Consider the following 15,911-nt stretch of genomic DNA (forward strand, 5'->3'; position numbering starts at 1 on the left):
TTAATCAAACATTATCGATGTGATACCCCTATCGTGAAAGTAATCAACTTCCATATATATATTCATCTATTTGAAATTTAAATGAACCAATTGTCCAACTGAAAAACGTATCGCATACCTTATGCCCCTGTGTGATAAGAACACAAGTGGATTTAGGCTTGGGGATTTAGGCTTTAGACAAGTGGATTTAGGCCTTTTAGGGGATTCAGGCTTGGAGCCTTTTGAGATACGAAGAGAACAAGCGAGACTTGGACTTTTAAAAAGATTCAGAACAAACGAAAGCAACGTTGACATTAAAGGAATTATAATGGCCCCACACTACTTAGGTAGATCAGACCAGAAAGATAAAATAAGGTAGATAGATTCCAGTATAGGTAGATAAAAATATTCTTTCCCCGAACAATCAGATATCATAATAGTAAGAAACCGAAGCCACTTTAAAAATTTTAAAAACATTGAATATACATGTCGGATTAAAATTAAACATTGCAATATTAGGTATATTTGTAGGTGCATGTGTAAGTTAGTTGTAGTTTGAGTGTTTGCATGTGTGTGGGGTGTAAGTGTTCTTGTGAGAATGTAAAAAATGTTTTGTTTTGTGGATAGCATTAATTTGTGGCTCTTGCATGCAGTGTTTTATTCGTTCTTAATTACGGGTGGTGTCCTAACACCCCCCGCCACACGCCCTTGCGGGGTTATAAGTAGATGTAGATGTGTCTAAAAAAAATATTGACTGTATGACAAAGAATGAATAATATGGATACTGCTCAATGCCACCAAAATTTGTGCAAGTGAAATGAGAGTTTCATTTTATGAAATGCTGAAACAATATAGATAACAACAGCAATCATCCTTAAGGTCCAGTTTGATAGTCGAGGGAAAATATCACCTCAAACGAATGCTAAAGGCGTAAGTAATCCACGCGCTTGGGTAAAATGTTGGTATTTATTTCTTTCTTTCTTCATTTACGTTCCAAGAAGTGGCTAATGCTGTACGGAAAATCGTTCGACTAGTAAGTCAAATGGGGTTGTTTAAAAGCATCACTCGGGATTTCGAACTGGCACGCTGCGATTATTAGACATGCGCTCTCTTCACTGAGCTTCATTACGCATAATGAAGAAGTACGTTCTATAACTGCCTAAATTGAGAAGTGCATTGCAGGTTCAATGTTCGCTTAGTTTATTAATTTTGCATTCAATTTGAGGAATAAATTTCTTAGGTAATTACATTCCAATTTGCGCGAGGTCGATTCACCGTAAAACCCCTTGCTCCCTCATTACCTTTCGCTGTTAATAATTTCAACCCAAGGAAAGTAACCCTACGATGTTCCCGCGCAAAAGGGTGCATCCCCGTAGGTTACCGACCTCGTGTACCTAAACAGTCTCAAGTTCCCTCGCAGATCCACTTATTTTTTTCCACGGTCTCTCATCTCATATACCCCCCACTCTCTCCTATTCTCCCTCCGCCACGATCAACCTCGTAACCTCAGCATCCCTCCTCCACCCACGTCTCTTTCCTTTTATTCTCAGGATGCCCACCTCAACTCCCATCTCTCCCACCTCACCTGTCACTGCTCCACACCGCCCGGGGCGATTGCGACAGGCGTACTCTCCCACCCGCGGACGCCAATGAAGTTCATGCGATTAACAAAAAAATAAGGAATGTGAAGGTGAAAGACGAACAAAGAAAAACCTTTGACCGAAGAGTCTGGCAAGGAAAGCCGGGGAAGAGGCAACTCGAGACATGCTATTGGAGGTTAAAGGACACCACAAGGTAGGTACCTGTATAAATTTATCTCCTCAAAAAATATTCATCGTTAATTTCAGACTTTTTAACATAGTCTTTTAGAGAAAAAAATACAGAAAAAATACACACAAAATTTATAATGAATTCATATCATATTCATATCCTTTGTCTACTCTTCAGATTTATTTGTGTGGTCCTCTGTCCGCAAGTGATACCCCTTCCTCTCGCATATCTACGAGGGTAGTCTGAAACGTTCCCGACCAAGCAAATAAACGAGACATTTTTACTTACAATTTATTTTTCATCAGTCTCCTTTTTAGTCAATATACTTTTCCAGTGATGCTCTAACTTTCTTAACCTTTCCAGATAGTAGTTTTACATTTTACTCCGCAAAATAGGCGTTTGCGTATGCAATAACCTCTTCATCTACTGAAAATCCCTGCCCTTTAAATAAACTTTATAGCTAGGAAACGAAAAACTTTTCTGCAGTCAGAACTAGCGAATACTTTTTTATTGTTTTTAAGTTTCCACTTCCATCTCTCGTCTCTCTCCGTTAAGGGGGAGGGCCTTCCGCTGCCTGCAGCGTTATGTCAAATTCCCTACCTTTGTACTTGGAGACCATTATCCGTTGCATTTCCATGTGATAGTAGATTTTCGCCTTCATACTTTTCAATCTCTATCTTGCACGTTATTAAATACATTTTGACTGCATTTTAAGATGCATGTGTTTGTTAGTTGATAGTATATGCATTTGCACGTGAATGTATCAGTTTAAAAGGTTTTTGCATGAATGTTCACGCCACTGTGAGTGTAGGCTTGTATGGATGCGTTGATTTTTCTTATGGTTTTTTCTCTTTTACTGGTTGTGACCTAAAACCCCCCGCCACATGACCTTGCGGCGACTTACGAGGTATTATGTAGATTTAAGTGTGGAATACAATGATTTGGAATATCTTTCCTTCTAATCTTCATTCGACAGTCATCCAGTGTCATTTGGCGAACTTTTTCGATGTAACCGATGGTTCCCGCAGTTTTTGGCCGTTCTGAAGCTAATCAACAGGCAAGCTTTTACGACCCCGATTAAATTCAGCTGCTCCCAATTTCACCGTCATAAATGATGCTGCAGAGTCCACGTAGACAGCGTGCAACTCGTCTTTGATTTGCGTAGGCGTATATCCTTTCAAAAACAAATGTTTAATGACAGCTCGATATTCAATTGTTTTTTTTATTTTCGCAAAAACCTTCTCATCACCCCACTCAAACGACTGTCAAGCAACAAATGATTATCCATATAGACTGAAATGTTGTTGAGTAGTTTTCCATGAATGCTCAAACACATCTCTAACCTTTGTTGATGAGTGCTGTCATCTTCATGCCGATGTCGAAATTTTTAGACAACCCTTGTTGACAGATAAGGAATTAAAATTATTCTGATAATTTAAATATCCTTAGTTTTAACTAACGTGCTATTTACTTACCATTTCACTGATTACATTAGTTTTGGCCAGACTTAAGTGTCAGTTACGTTATAAAGATTTAGTCCAGGTTATAATGAATGCCATAATCAGACGAGAGAACCAGAGACCAATGGTGATGAATTAGAAACAAAACTTGAATTTAGAAATGCACGTCTTCTCCAAATTTACGAGGTAAAAACACGTTTAAAATAATTTATATGCTCTCTATTATCTGCATTATTCTGTGCTGTTTTAATGACATCAAGCTTTATAATTAATGGGCTTAAATAGATTATGCCAAATTATCGCTTGGGTCGCCTGGTGTGACCGCTTTAACCATTGATAGGCCATACGAATTTGAAAAGCCTTCGGGGATGATTGGAACGTCACTACTAGAAGAACACTTTTTCTTTTGAATACGTGATACTGTAAGAAAATTTTGTGCTGAATTTTTTGTTGATGATTTGCCTTTCGGCCCAATAGGCCACTTCATTACCCCTCTGCCCACACAAATTGTAACCCTTCGTAAATAGTATATAAACTTACATACCCTTTAATTCCTTCTATTTTGGGCTAAAATACATTTATGGCCTTCTTTTTGTACGAGTTTTGATACTCCTTGCTTGAGAGTCTCTTTTTCGTGTTCACCTACGGCCTAGAATGTCTATTGAGAACTTTTTCACTACCGGCAGGCAAATTCTGTTATAACGTAGTCATCTCTTATCTTAACACGTCATAAGTTTTCCATGCCCATTGCATTTAATCGGCATTGAGCCTGTTCTATCGCAACTTCAAAATAAGTAACAAGTGCATTAGCAAAGATATCCAGTGACGATTAAAAAGGATTTTCCTATGGAGCGTAGAGATTTATGGGTGTGAAATCTTGTTTCACACATGAGAGTGAGCGTATATTCGGTGATTTGATGCAAAAATTTGGAGAAGAATAGAAAAAATAAGTTGGACAGAGAGTCAGAAAAATACTGAAGGTTTACACAGAATGAGCGAAAAGAGGATGATACTAGGGCGAATCCGAAACAGTCAGAGGAATACGGTGGAGTTATTGATGTGTCAGGGGATGATGTAGGCCGTGATATATTTGGTAAGCAGGCTAAAGAAAGGAAGAGAATCAGCTTTTTAGATTGCATGAAGGCTGACAAAAGTTATGAACAAATAAAAAAAGGCATAATCTACAGGCAACAAAAGGATATTCTGATGTTACGAAGAAGTAACTAATTGCTTCAATATATATATATATATATATATATATATATATATATTTGATATATATAGATATATTAATATATATATATATATATATATATATATATATATATATATATATATATATATATATATATATATATATATATATATATATATATATATATATATATTTATATATATGCATAGGTAAATAATTGTAAACAAGGACCGTCCAAAAACAGCTTTAATAGGTAGAATACCTTGAACAAATATTTAATTTTATTTTGCAGAGGATATTGTAGTGATATGCATAAAAAATTCTCAATGTTAATTCTTATATCATTTACCTTACTTCTTCGCGATTGGTACCGGGATGTTTCCTTCGAGGATTCTATGGCACCGTTGAGAAAACCAAGGTTACTCGCTGTCCCGGTATTATTATTTCTCATTGACGGGAAAGAAAACGCCTAGAGTTTTCAGACTGAAACTTGTGGGATTACATATGGAGGATTAAACAACAACTTTATTGATGTCAAGAATAATTTAATATGGTAAGTTGGACGGTATATAATGCGTATGAATTTGCTTGAACCCATATGTTATTTCCAGTAAGCAAATAATGTACAGTATATATTCGTATATAGGACACCAGATACGAAAAATCTACTTTCATACAACAATATACATTAGGTAGTGTTGTAAGTTAAAGACACTATACTTAATAAAGTATTAAACTAAGTAAAAGTTTATGAAACCACTCAATCCCCACGTGGAAGATGATTGAAACACGAGGCATTTCTTGGTAAATCGGAGAACGTGGACGCTCTCTCTGCTCCCATTCCATTTCTCTCCCCCACCTCTCCCTCTCACCCTTTTCTACAACCCCATCGCCCCTCGATTCCACCCACTCTCCCTCGGTCACCTCCTCCCTCCCTCTTCAGCACGTCCCCGCGCTCAAGGATCCAATCCTCGCGCGCTCATGTTCCTCTTCGCCCTCACTCTTTCTCTCCTCTTTCGTGAGCGCGGAGGAGGAGGCAGGAGCAGCAAGGGGTAGAGGGTCGGTCTGGGATGAGTGGAGAGAAGAGTAAGAGAGAGCATGTACTATATGCGCGGGCCGTAATCCCGTCGAGGAGTTTACAACGGCGACACGGACGCGGGGCGGGAGGGTAAGAGAGAAGGTGGAAGTGGGTGGGGTGGCAGAGGGTAGGTGGAGAAGCAAGGATTTGGAGGAAGAGGAGCTGAGAGGACGTTTTAGGAGGGAGGGATGGAGAAGAAGACGCGGTTATGGCGGAGGGGAAGTAGCCCCAAGTGTTTTGCCCGGGGGTTCCTCGGTACGGAGACGGTTGAAGGCACGTTCGTGTGTCCCGCTTAGCAGTGCCGGATGGCACGGAGCTCGAGGCGTCCGCCCTAGGCGCGAGGATTTAAAGGTTTTGCCCCTCGGTTCATTCCTGCGCTCTGACATCTTAAGGGAAAAATTTAAAAAAATGGGTACCTATCCACCTCACAGCGCTAAAGTGCCTCATTTTGAGCGGTCTCTAATAGCTTCCATTTGCGGGGAAGAGAGACAGAGAGGATGTTTTTTTCAGCAAACAAGACGGGATTATTTTTAACAGCAATTGAAACGTATTTGAAAAAAAACTCCAGGTATGACAAAGAATTGAGAACAACGCATTTAAAAGCGTGGTAGTACTCAGTATCGTGTCACCTGGTTTTGCAAACTGAAGGAAACGCTAAGCTGAGAGTTGTTCTCCGTTCCAATTACTCTTTGAAAGCAATGAAATTTTATGTGACACAAACAAAATGTCTGCTCCTGCAAGGTACTTTGGTCTTAACCAACCGCCATTTCCGTGTCTACTTCTACTCATTATCGTATTATTACTGTGGCGAAAACTTTTTGCTACACGGCTACTACAGCAAATACATGTAGAGATATAATTAATTGGTTACCTTTTAACCAGCAAAAATATATATTCATCGTTTTTTAACATAGTATATTAAAGGAATTATATTTTTAATACATTTAAGGGGAAACCATTGCACTACAATTTGTAAAAAAGAAAACTATTTTATTAAGGGAAAGGTCATTATTTTCAAATACTATTAATAACATACACTGTTACTATTAATTTTATTTCAAACCAATATAATTAAACCCATGAAACTAGACATTCTCGATTACAGGAAAATATTAATTATGTTTGTTATCTGCCACCGGCCATTGCCAATTGCATAATTTATCTTAATATTAGCATAGTTTGCAGAAAATATTTCCAGTTTTCAGATGGCATTTTTCAGTCATAAAGGTTATTCTAATATTTAGCAATGCCCTGGATATGAATTCTTGATAGGTTCCATTGACTTTGATTCTGAGATATTATATTCGATGCATTCAGTTGAAAATATTATACTCCTGATTTTTTATGGCACTTAACTTGCAATGCTACATTCATATAGCGTAATAATTCACTCGCTTCATTTGTGCATCGAATACGTTTTCTTTGAATGCATATAAGCATAAAAGTATACTTAAATAAATAACAATAATTCAAAGAAATTTTCAAAATGAGGCAAAATATGATTGAATATATGGAGGAAATAAATTATGATATGAAAAGGAAAGTTTTGAATATCACTAAATAATTGTATTACGTTACAGTTAAAATTTTGATGATAACTGAAATAGATTTGCATTTTTTTAAAAGTGGAAATAAAGAGTGAATACTATTTTGCTTTATCCAATTTATCGCAGGTAATTAGACAAAATTAAATAGGTGGTTAATTCAATAATAATCCTAGAAGCTAAGCTGTGGACCTGCTAGAGCTGTACTGTTAAATGCAATTTCGCTGACAAAGTTTTCTTTATCAATTCATATTTTTTCATTTTCCTTGATGCCATGATGTCTTTTTTATACTGTATTGCTACAATTTAGAACAATAACCCTTTATTGATACATCTGTATTCAATATATTTCAGTGAAATTGGAAGGAATATTTTAATTTCCTCAGTTGTACACAGCAGCTAAAGCGCTCGGAGACGGTAAGTTAATAAGATTTAACAAAATATTAAGCATAGTAATTGCGATAATTTATTGTTGTAAATGTTACCAGGCAGACCAAGTTTTTCTTTCCCTTTCTAACTTGAGAACTGGGGAATATCACTTGTGTCTGATAATATCAAATCCAAATCACCTCATAAGTATCTAATGGGTATTTGATACTGATGACAAAAGTAAACAACCCAAATAGGAAAATAAAATTAGGTCCTTAAATATGTTTCCACTTCCAGAAACAGAAGGTATAAGTCATCCATTCTAAACACATTTACATTTAACATTTGCCTTAATTTTTTCCTATTCCTTCCACCCACTCCATCATCAATGACAGACTTCCTTCGAATTTATGGCCGGATTAATATGGAAAATTCATCAGCAATAAACTCTAAGACCAACATATTGAAGCATAAAATAATACTTCGCAGGCTTGAAATAAAAGATCAACATATAACTCGAATAGACCCCTAAGTATCCATGCTATAGCCAACATCCAATTCTGCTATGAACTATTTTAGTTCCCTAATCAAAACGTCACCATTAGGATCCGACCTTTGGAAAATTACTAAAAGGGCTAAACAAATGTAATAGATCCAATACTGTGTAATTGAAGATGATAAAAATTAATCAAAATTGCATACTTAAAATTTCACTGTGCCTTAAAATTTCACTTTCAAGTGCCAATAATCAATGAGTTTTTATTTATTTAATTCACAGAACGAATGCTTTGGTGATTATTAATTGATTACAATCAGTTTTATGTCTTAAGAATAAACCTTTAAGTATTAATATGCTTTCATATTTTAATTAAATATTTGTCCATTTAACAGAAACATTGGTTAAATAATTGAGTAGTACTTAAAGAGGAATATCACCTGAGTAAAAGGAGCGATAACTTATGTAACCCTCTACCGTTTTAAATAAAAAAACTGGGTAAATGAATAATACATAGCATCTATTTGCAATTTTATTCAATTTTAATGGGTTGTCGAAGTAGCATGCAAGGGGAAATATGATAATTTGTGCAGATTCGTCAGATGCCATGGTATTTCTATCTCTCATTATAACATTTGATGAAATAAATTGCTTATGTACGTGAGATGTACGCGTGTAATTTGCCTCATTTTATTAACGTTATTAATATTTACTTGATCTGGTACTGTTAATTATATATGCGAAATGAAATATGATGCTATGAACTAAATTAGATCTGGACAAGTAAGTTACTTGCTAAAGTACTACAGCATATTAAACAATTAGTACGCAATTTTTACTCATTTATTCGGTTAAATATAATAAGATTTTCCCCAAAAGTGCGAAAATTTCAAATATGAAATTGCGCAAATGTCAAGTTTAATGCAATTTTCTTTGTCCCTTTTAGGGAGGGATGTGAAGTCAGTCTAGTGACTCACTCCCTAAGGCAATGACAATATTAATATCCTCTGACGCAAGCCTGCGCTTCGCCTTCATCCAATTACCCATGTTCCAAATAAAATGAAAATACATGTCACGAATGTGAAATTTCCCTTTAATTTAAATGAGGCGCACGAAACCTAAACCTTGAATAGTGTCAAATTTGTCTTCAAGTCTTGGTCTCGTTTCGTGACTCTTTCTTTGTGATACAGGTGTCCTTAAAGTGCGTTCCTAAAACCGTAAATATCAAATTTTCGCTTTCCCAGGAGCAAAAACTGAGGAATTCCACGAACTCCTCGGCTGCCTGTCTGAAAAGTATGTTAATTTAAACTGGAATGCAAATTTTTGCAGTAAGAAAAAGATTTATGGGGTGTTAGAAAAGGAATATGAGTGGAATACGTGTATGACCAGGAGATGCAATGTAGTAGTTTATTACCGTGAGTGGCAGTAATGGGTGTTACTTTGAAAAAAAAACGTTTTCCTCATATCTTCCATAATGAGTATGATATAAAGAGACATATGTACATGCATGACATGGAATCTCAAAATAATGGTATATATGTCTGCGAAGATCAGGTTTTAAGTACCTGTAAGTGTAAGGTTTTCTTACTAAAGGACATATTACTTTACAAATATTTGACATTACATCATATAAATTTTGAAGATTAAAGAACATATAGTTAAATTTGTTATTACGAAGCCATTACCCTGAAGCGAACAATTCAATACCATCAAATTACAGTGGCTAAAGCAATGCACTCATTATCTTACGGCAAGATTCTCCCATTGACTCAAAAACAGCATAAGAAATATATATTTTGTGAAATTATTTTCGTCAAATTTCACTGAAAAATTGCAACTGTAGTTTCATAAAATTATCGTAATCAGCGGTGCAATTGGCTGTGGCATGGGGTAGCCAGGAAGAAGTTTATTTTCGATTACCTTTTTCACCAAAAGTAAAACGGTTTCGATAGCAACTAAGCAGGTTTTACAAAATTTTATAATTTAATAATTCTTATATTTTTTTCAAATATCCCCAGATCATTAGGTTTTGAATGAAGACCTTAATATCATAAATTTTGCTTGGTTACTTTATGTGAAAATGTCACTATAAATTTACATGAAGATTGCAAATTAAGGTTTTCCATTATCATACGAGCACGGACCAGAATGTGCGCCACTCAAGGTTTACATAATAAATCTTCGTAGAGAAAAATTTGCAGAAAACCCAGGAGCAGAGTATTTTAGACCACGCAGTGTTCTACGACGAGTCTTATTATTCTCCAATTGAGTAATAATTTGTTGATTTCTTTGTAAATATTTAAATGTTCGAAATTATTGATAGTTGATAGGATGAATTAAGCGTGGTAACCGAGTCAGAATGGCTATGGAATGTAAAGTTTTCGTGTATTAATGCTGATGATGAATCTCTAAAGAACGTCCCCGGGTGAGTAGTGTGATTTGTTAGATATTCAATTATCCTGGGAAACAGAAACTTGCATATGGAAAGAAGCCAGATCCCCTAATCCAAACGTACCGAATTTAAAAACAGTAGGTCTAAGAGACGAATTGTAACGAGATGCGCGAGACGAGCTCTAATGACTGAAGATGACGCTGAGCGTCGAAACCTAGGTCGTGAATAAATATTTTATGTGGAAAAACCAAGTGTTTCCTTTGCAAGAGCTCTAATCTAGTTATTTACCAGTCAAAGGCTACGTTTGAATTATTTATTGCTCGGGCTACTCCCACAGAAAAATTAGGTCGTCATTATAAGTCGAGATGGACTACAAATTAAGAAAATGTTGTGATAGATCAGTTGAAATTTCATGAAAGCTTCTTATGTCGTGAGAGAGATAAAGGATGAGATAAAAAGGTTTGAATTTTAGGCCCAACGAAAAAACCTATCTTCTTACGCTTGGCTAAGAGTGGAATACGGGCTGCTTTAATCGTGGAACAAATGTCTTATTCAACCGAAATAATTAATAACTACGTTTATAATTGAGCTATAAGTATAAAGAGGAGAATTAATAAAATATTTTTACCATTAGGGAATTAATGTTGGGTATTGCCCAAGCAAGATACGCTTAACAGTATGGGACGTAATCGTCTATAAACGAAATAAAACGAAGCTGTGCGTAGAATATGGTACCCCAGCTTCAAAGAATAATATCTTAATGTATCTTCGTAATAGGCAATAATTTCTCTCAATATTGATATGTAAATCACACTTCACTGAATCGATCGAAGTCCAATGCGGTTCGCCCTCCAATTTTCGAGTGACGCCAAACGACAAGCCGTCAGTTATCGACAGCTGTGGGAATTAATTAGGTTGTGGTTGTGTTTTACGATTTTTCCGTCGGTCACACTGCCTCAACACTTTATCCAGAGTGAATATAAATGGATTTAGCACTTAACTTTGTGTAAAACTCGGATTACGTGTTATTTCGATGAATTATCTCAGTATTCATTAGACTGTCAAAAGTGGTCCCATGGGAAGATCCACTGAATAAAGAGATCGCGCAGTTGGTGATCGTGAAGAGCAGGAAAAAAATTTGCGAAATGGCCGAACGCAAGGAAAAGGTATAAGCAGCACTCGGTGAAAAATTAAGCTGATTTAGGAGAATGTAAGCTGATACATGTTACATTAGAGATATAAATAATAATACAATTTGTAGCACTTGAGCTAATTTTCTGTAAATAAAAGAACTACTTTTAAATTTGCACTTTTGTGAAAGTTAAAACGTGTGCTCGAATATCATTGATTTACTGATATTCTGTGATAACGGTCAATGTTGTGAGTCACAACTATAGGCACAAACCGCGAGATGAGGTACTGAATGAACTAATTTTCAGCGGTTATTGTAAAATTTCAACTGCGAATTTTGATGTAAACACCTCCTTAAATTGGCCTAATTCCCTCGCCTTCCAAAACAATGTTAACGTTGAGGACTTCGAAGGCTAAGAAAATACACCACTTTCATATCGCGCATTGATGTGGAAATTCCCCCGGCACTTCGTCCCAAGAAGCCACCGGCACGCGACATGTTACATTAAACGACAAGGAACCCCCTCATTTATTCCTTTGCCGCGCTAAAAAAAACTAAATCCATCGATTACCGCTAACGATTCTGATCCGGCGTCGCCCCGGGCGGTCCTTCCTGTTTTCTGCCACTCGCAGTTCCAGCCGTCGCCGGCAAAATCACCTGAGTGGCGTCCGTGTGCCGACCTGCCTGTCCACCCTTAACCTCCCCCCTTCTGTTCCATCCTCGCCCCTCCCCCTTCCCCCGACGTCCTCGGCCCGAACCAACCCCCGCCCCTACGGACCCCATCCTGACAAACGATTCGGAACGAGGAGCAAAACAAGATTATGATTTGCGGTCTCAGTCACCTTCCCTCACCCCCAAATGCAATGTGTCCAAACTCGCCACCCCCTAACCCCGTCTCTCAGCTTCTCCCTTCCCCAAAAAGGTGAAACACACCACTACCAGGCGACCGTAACCCAAGCCCCAGGCCCTTTTCCTCGCTACCCCCTCCCACTGACCCCAAAGGATGATATTCGAGGGGGGCGGAAATGGGGTGAGGGAAAGAGGTGCTGGGAGGACGGGAAGGGTTTTGCTGGAGGGCAATTATGTCACTGTTCTCGGATTTACTACCGCCGCGGACGACCGGCAACGCGGCGCCGCACTCGGCCTCGCCGTGCCCACGGCTGTTTTAAGCGGAACCAATCAAATGGCGAACGAATGATACCGGATTTATGCGGGGCCACCTCAGGGACTCCAAGCTGGGTATGAATACTCGGATAAGCATAAATATAATACTATACGTTAGCAACTACATTTGAAACTGAGATGAGGCTATTCGTCATGGGTGTCGTTATTAAAGCTCCCTCAAAATATCAAGGATGTGAATTCATTCATTCATTGCATGGGATTATCATATCGACCATAGTAGCGACCGTAGTTTATCAATGAACGTAAAAAGGTAAAATAATAATAATAAAAATATAATAACATGGTTTAAACCTGCAGGTATAAAATATGCATTAGATCAATTCATCTACACTCAAGCAGTTTATCTCAAAATCATAATACTTACGTTGAGTGATACTTTGAAGTCCATAAGGGTTTTCAGCAAGCTGTTACCTCGTACCTGCTTAAAATATTTTATCATAACTACTTACTCAAACCTGCCTCTGTGGGGTAGATTTTTATTCACTGGGTTTTTTGAAACCCGTTTGCCGGTTAGATTTTGACCGCTCTACGTTCCACTCGAATGTCACTTACTCCATAGGCTCCAATAACGATAAAATTGTAAGGACACTATTAACTATAAAATTATACTTAGGTCGCTAGTACAATGTCAAACAGGTGGGAAGGTTAGACTCATTTACAAGTAGACATTACGACATTACAAGAGAGGTAGGCGGGAAAAATAGCATTTTTTTAATGCATCAAATCAATAAATTTTGTAAATTTTTAAAAGTAGAAATGTTTATATTCTTCTAAATTTAATAAAATTCATTTCTTGCTAAAAGTCATTACACGCATCCAAGATAGAGTTGCATCGGAGACGTTTACTACCTTGATCAAAAAGTTCCCGGAATAACCACCGTGTGGCGCTCCCATCGTTCCGATTTGAGTTCTGTTTTTTTTGTTAAATTGGTACATCTGTTGTAGATATTCCCTTTAAATCTTAGTGTCATAACTTGACATTTGCAAAAGTTACGGTCGGTTTTCGGTATGTCCATCAGTGCTTCCTGCGATTTTTCCATTACTTCCTCTCGGCTGCTAAAACGCGTTCCCCGTAATGGTTTTTTAACTCGATTGAACAGAAAGAAGTCACAGGGAGCCAAATCAGGTGAATTCGGTGGCTGTTGGATGGTATTTGTTGCATTTTTCGTCAAAAAATTACGAATAATGATAGCACTGTGCGACGGTGCGTTATCATGGTGCAAAATCCACGAGTTTTCTGCCCACATTTCTGGTCTCTTTCGGCGAATTGCTTCACGCAAACGTCTCATAACGCCCAAATAATACTCTTTGTTTACTGTCTGGCCTTCTGGCAAAAATTCATGATGCACTACACCGTTGTAATCCATGAAAACCGTCAGCATTGCCTTCTTTTTTGACTGAAAACGACGTGGTTTTTTTGGTCTCGGCTCATTTGGTGAACGCCATTCACTTGCCTGATGTCTGGATTGCGTGTCGTACTCATAAACCCACGTCTCGTCTCCAGTAATGATCCTTTTGATGAATGTGGGATCGGATTCAGCCTCGCAAATCATGTCTTTTGCGACGTCAACACGGTCTCTTTTTTGCATGAAATTGAGGTCTTTTGGAACCAACTTTGCTGCTACACGACGGAAACCCAAATCATTAACCACAATGTCTTGGGCGGATCCATAGGCAATGTTCAAGTCCTCCGCTATTTCTCTGATGGTTAATTTGCGGTTATTGACCAACATTTCTTTTACTTTATCAATTTTTTCACCGACTTTCGATTTCGATGGTCTGCCACTGCGTTCATCATCTTCGATTGACTCACGACCACTTCTGAACCGCTCGTGCCACTGGTAAACGACCGTTTTTTTTAGAGAATCGTTGCCGAAACACTTTTCCAACATTTCCAACGTCCGTCCGTCTTCTTTTTTTTTCCAAAACGTTCCCTCTTGACGCTTGGCTTGCAGCTGCCCGATGATTTAATCATTCAGCTGCTGTGTTTGCGGCTTCTTAGCCCGTCGGTGAAGGAAGGTCCAATCAACTCCTTTTCCTTTTCAATGGTGGTTGGTCGTCGTCCCGTCCCGTTGCTGCTCTTGGGCGTTTGTGCCTTTCCCAGGAGACAGGTTTTAAGCCGCCGATCGACCGCAAGTGCTCTTCTTTTTTGCCTTCAAGCTCCTCGTAAAAGGCCGTCGCGCGAGTCTTGATGACATCTCCAATGGGCGCAGTTTCAGTTAAGGCGTGGAGAATTTCTGCGGCATAGTTCCAGCCAAGCCCAAGTACACTGTTGAGTGCCCCTCTTTCCGTTACCTCCAAGTGGTGGAAGGCCGTCTGAGTCATTCTGCCACTCCATGCCGGTGAAGCGTACATCAAGATTGGGCGAATTGCCGCCACGTACAGATACGTCTTTGTCTTGATAGAGAGGGACGGTGAACGCAGCAGCGGCGAGAGTTGTAGTCGTCTTCCTCTTGCCTTCCTGGTGGCAGCGAGGGCGTGACTTTTGAATGTCAGTCTTTTATCCAGTATCACGCCTAGATAGGTCACCTCTTCCTTCCATGGCGCCTCCTCGGTGCCCACGAGGATTTCTCCTGGTTCTCGCAGTCCTCCAGGTGAAAAAAGAATCGTCTGTGTCTTTGCGCTGTTGACGCTGATTCGCCACAGGGCGTACCACTCCAGCAGTTTGTCTACTGCTCGCTGTAGGTATGTTGCCGCCATGTGTGCTCTCCGCGAAGTGGTCACTATTGCTGCGTCATCCGCATACAGGGCAACCATGGTATGTCGTCCAAGGTCTACCGGGAGGTCCGCCGTATATAGATTAAAAAGTATCGGTCCGAGCACCGATCCTTGCGGCACGCCTGCGTGGACCTGTTTCGGCTGTGACAGCGCGCGTCCCCAGGCGACACGGAAAGTCCTTCCTGTCAGGTATGATGTTAGCAAGCGGCGCTGCCAATTTGGAAACCGCTGTATTGCAAGTTTTCGCCTGAGACCAGCGTGCCATACCCGGTCGAAGGCTTTCCTGATGTCAAAGAACGCCGCCGTTGAGCAGCATCGCCGATTGAATCCGGCCGTCACCTGTTCCACGAGACGGACGAGCTGGTGTGTGGTGGAGTGTTCCTCTCGAAAACCGTACTGTGATGCCGGCAAGATTGAGTAGGCCGCGATGTGCTTCAGGAGATGTGGCAGCAGTACCCTCTCAAGCAGCTTTCCCAGGGTCGCTAGCAGGGCGATCGGGCGGTAGTTCTCTACGTTCCTAGCGGACTTCGGCGGCTTCGGCAATAGGATGACTTTTGCCGATTTCCAGATGGCCGGAAAATGTCCCATGGAGA

This window comes from Hetaerina americana, unplaced genomic scaffold (genome assembly GCF_022747635.1).
Source record: "Hetaerina americana unplaced genomic scaffold, ioHetAmer1.1.p SCAF_10, whole genome shotgun sequence".
NCBI lineage: Eukaryota > Metazoa > Arthropoda > Insecta > Odonata > Calopterygidae > Hetaerina > Hetaerina americana.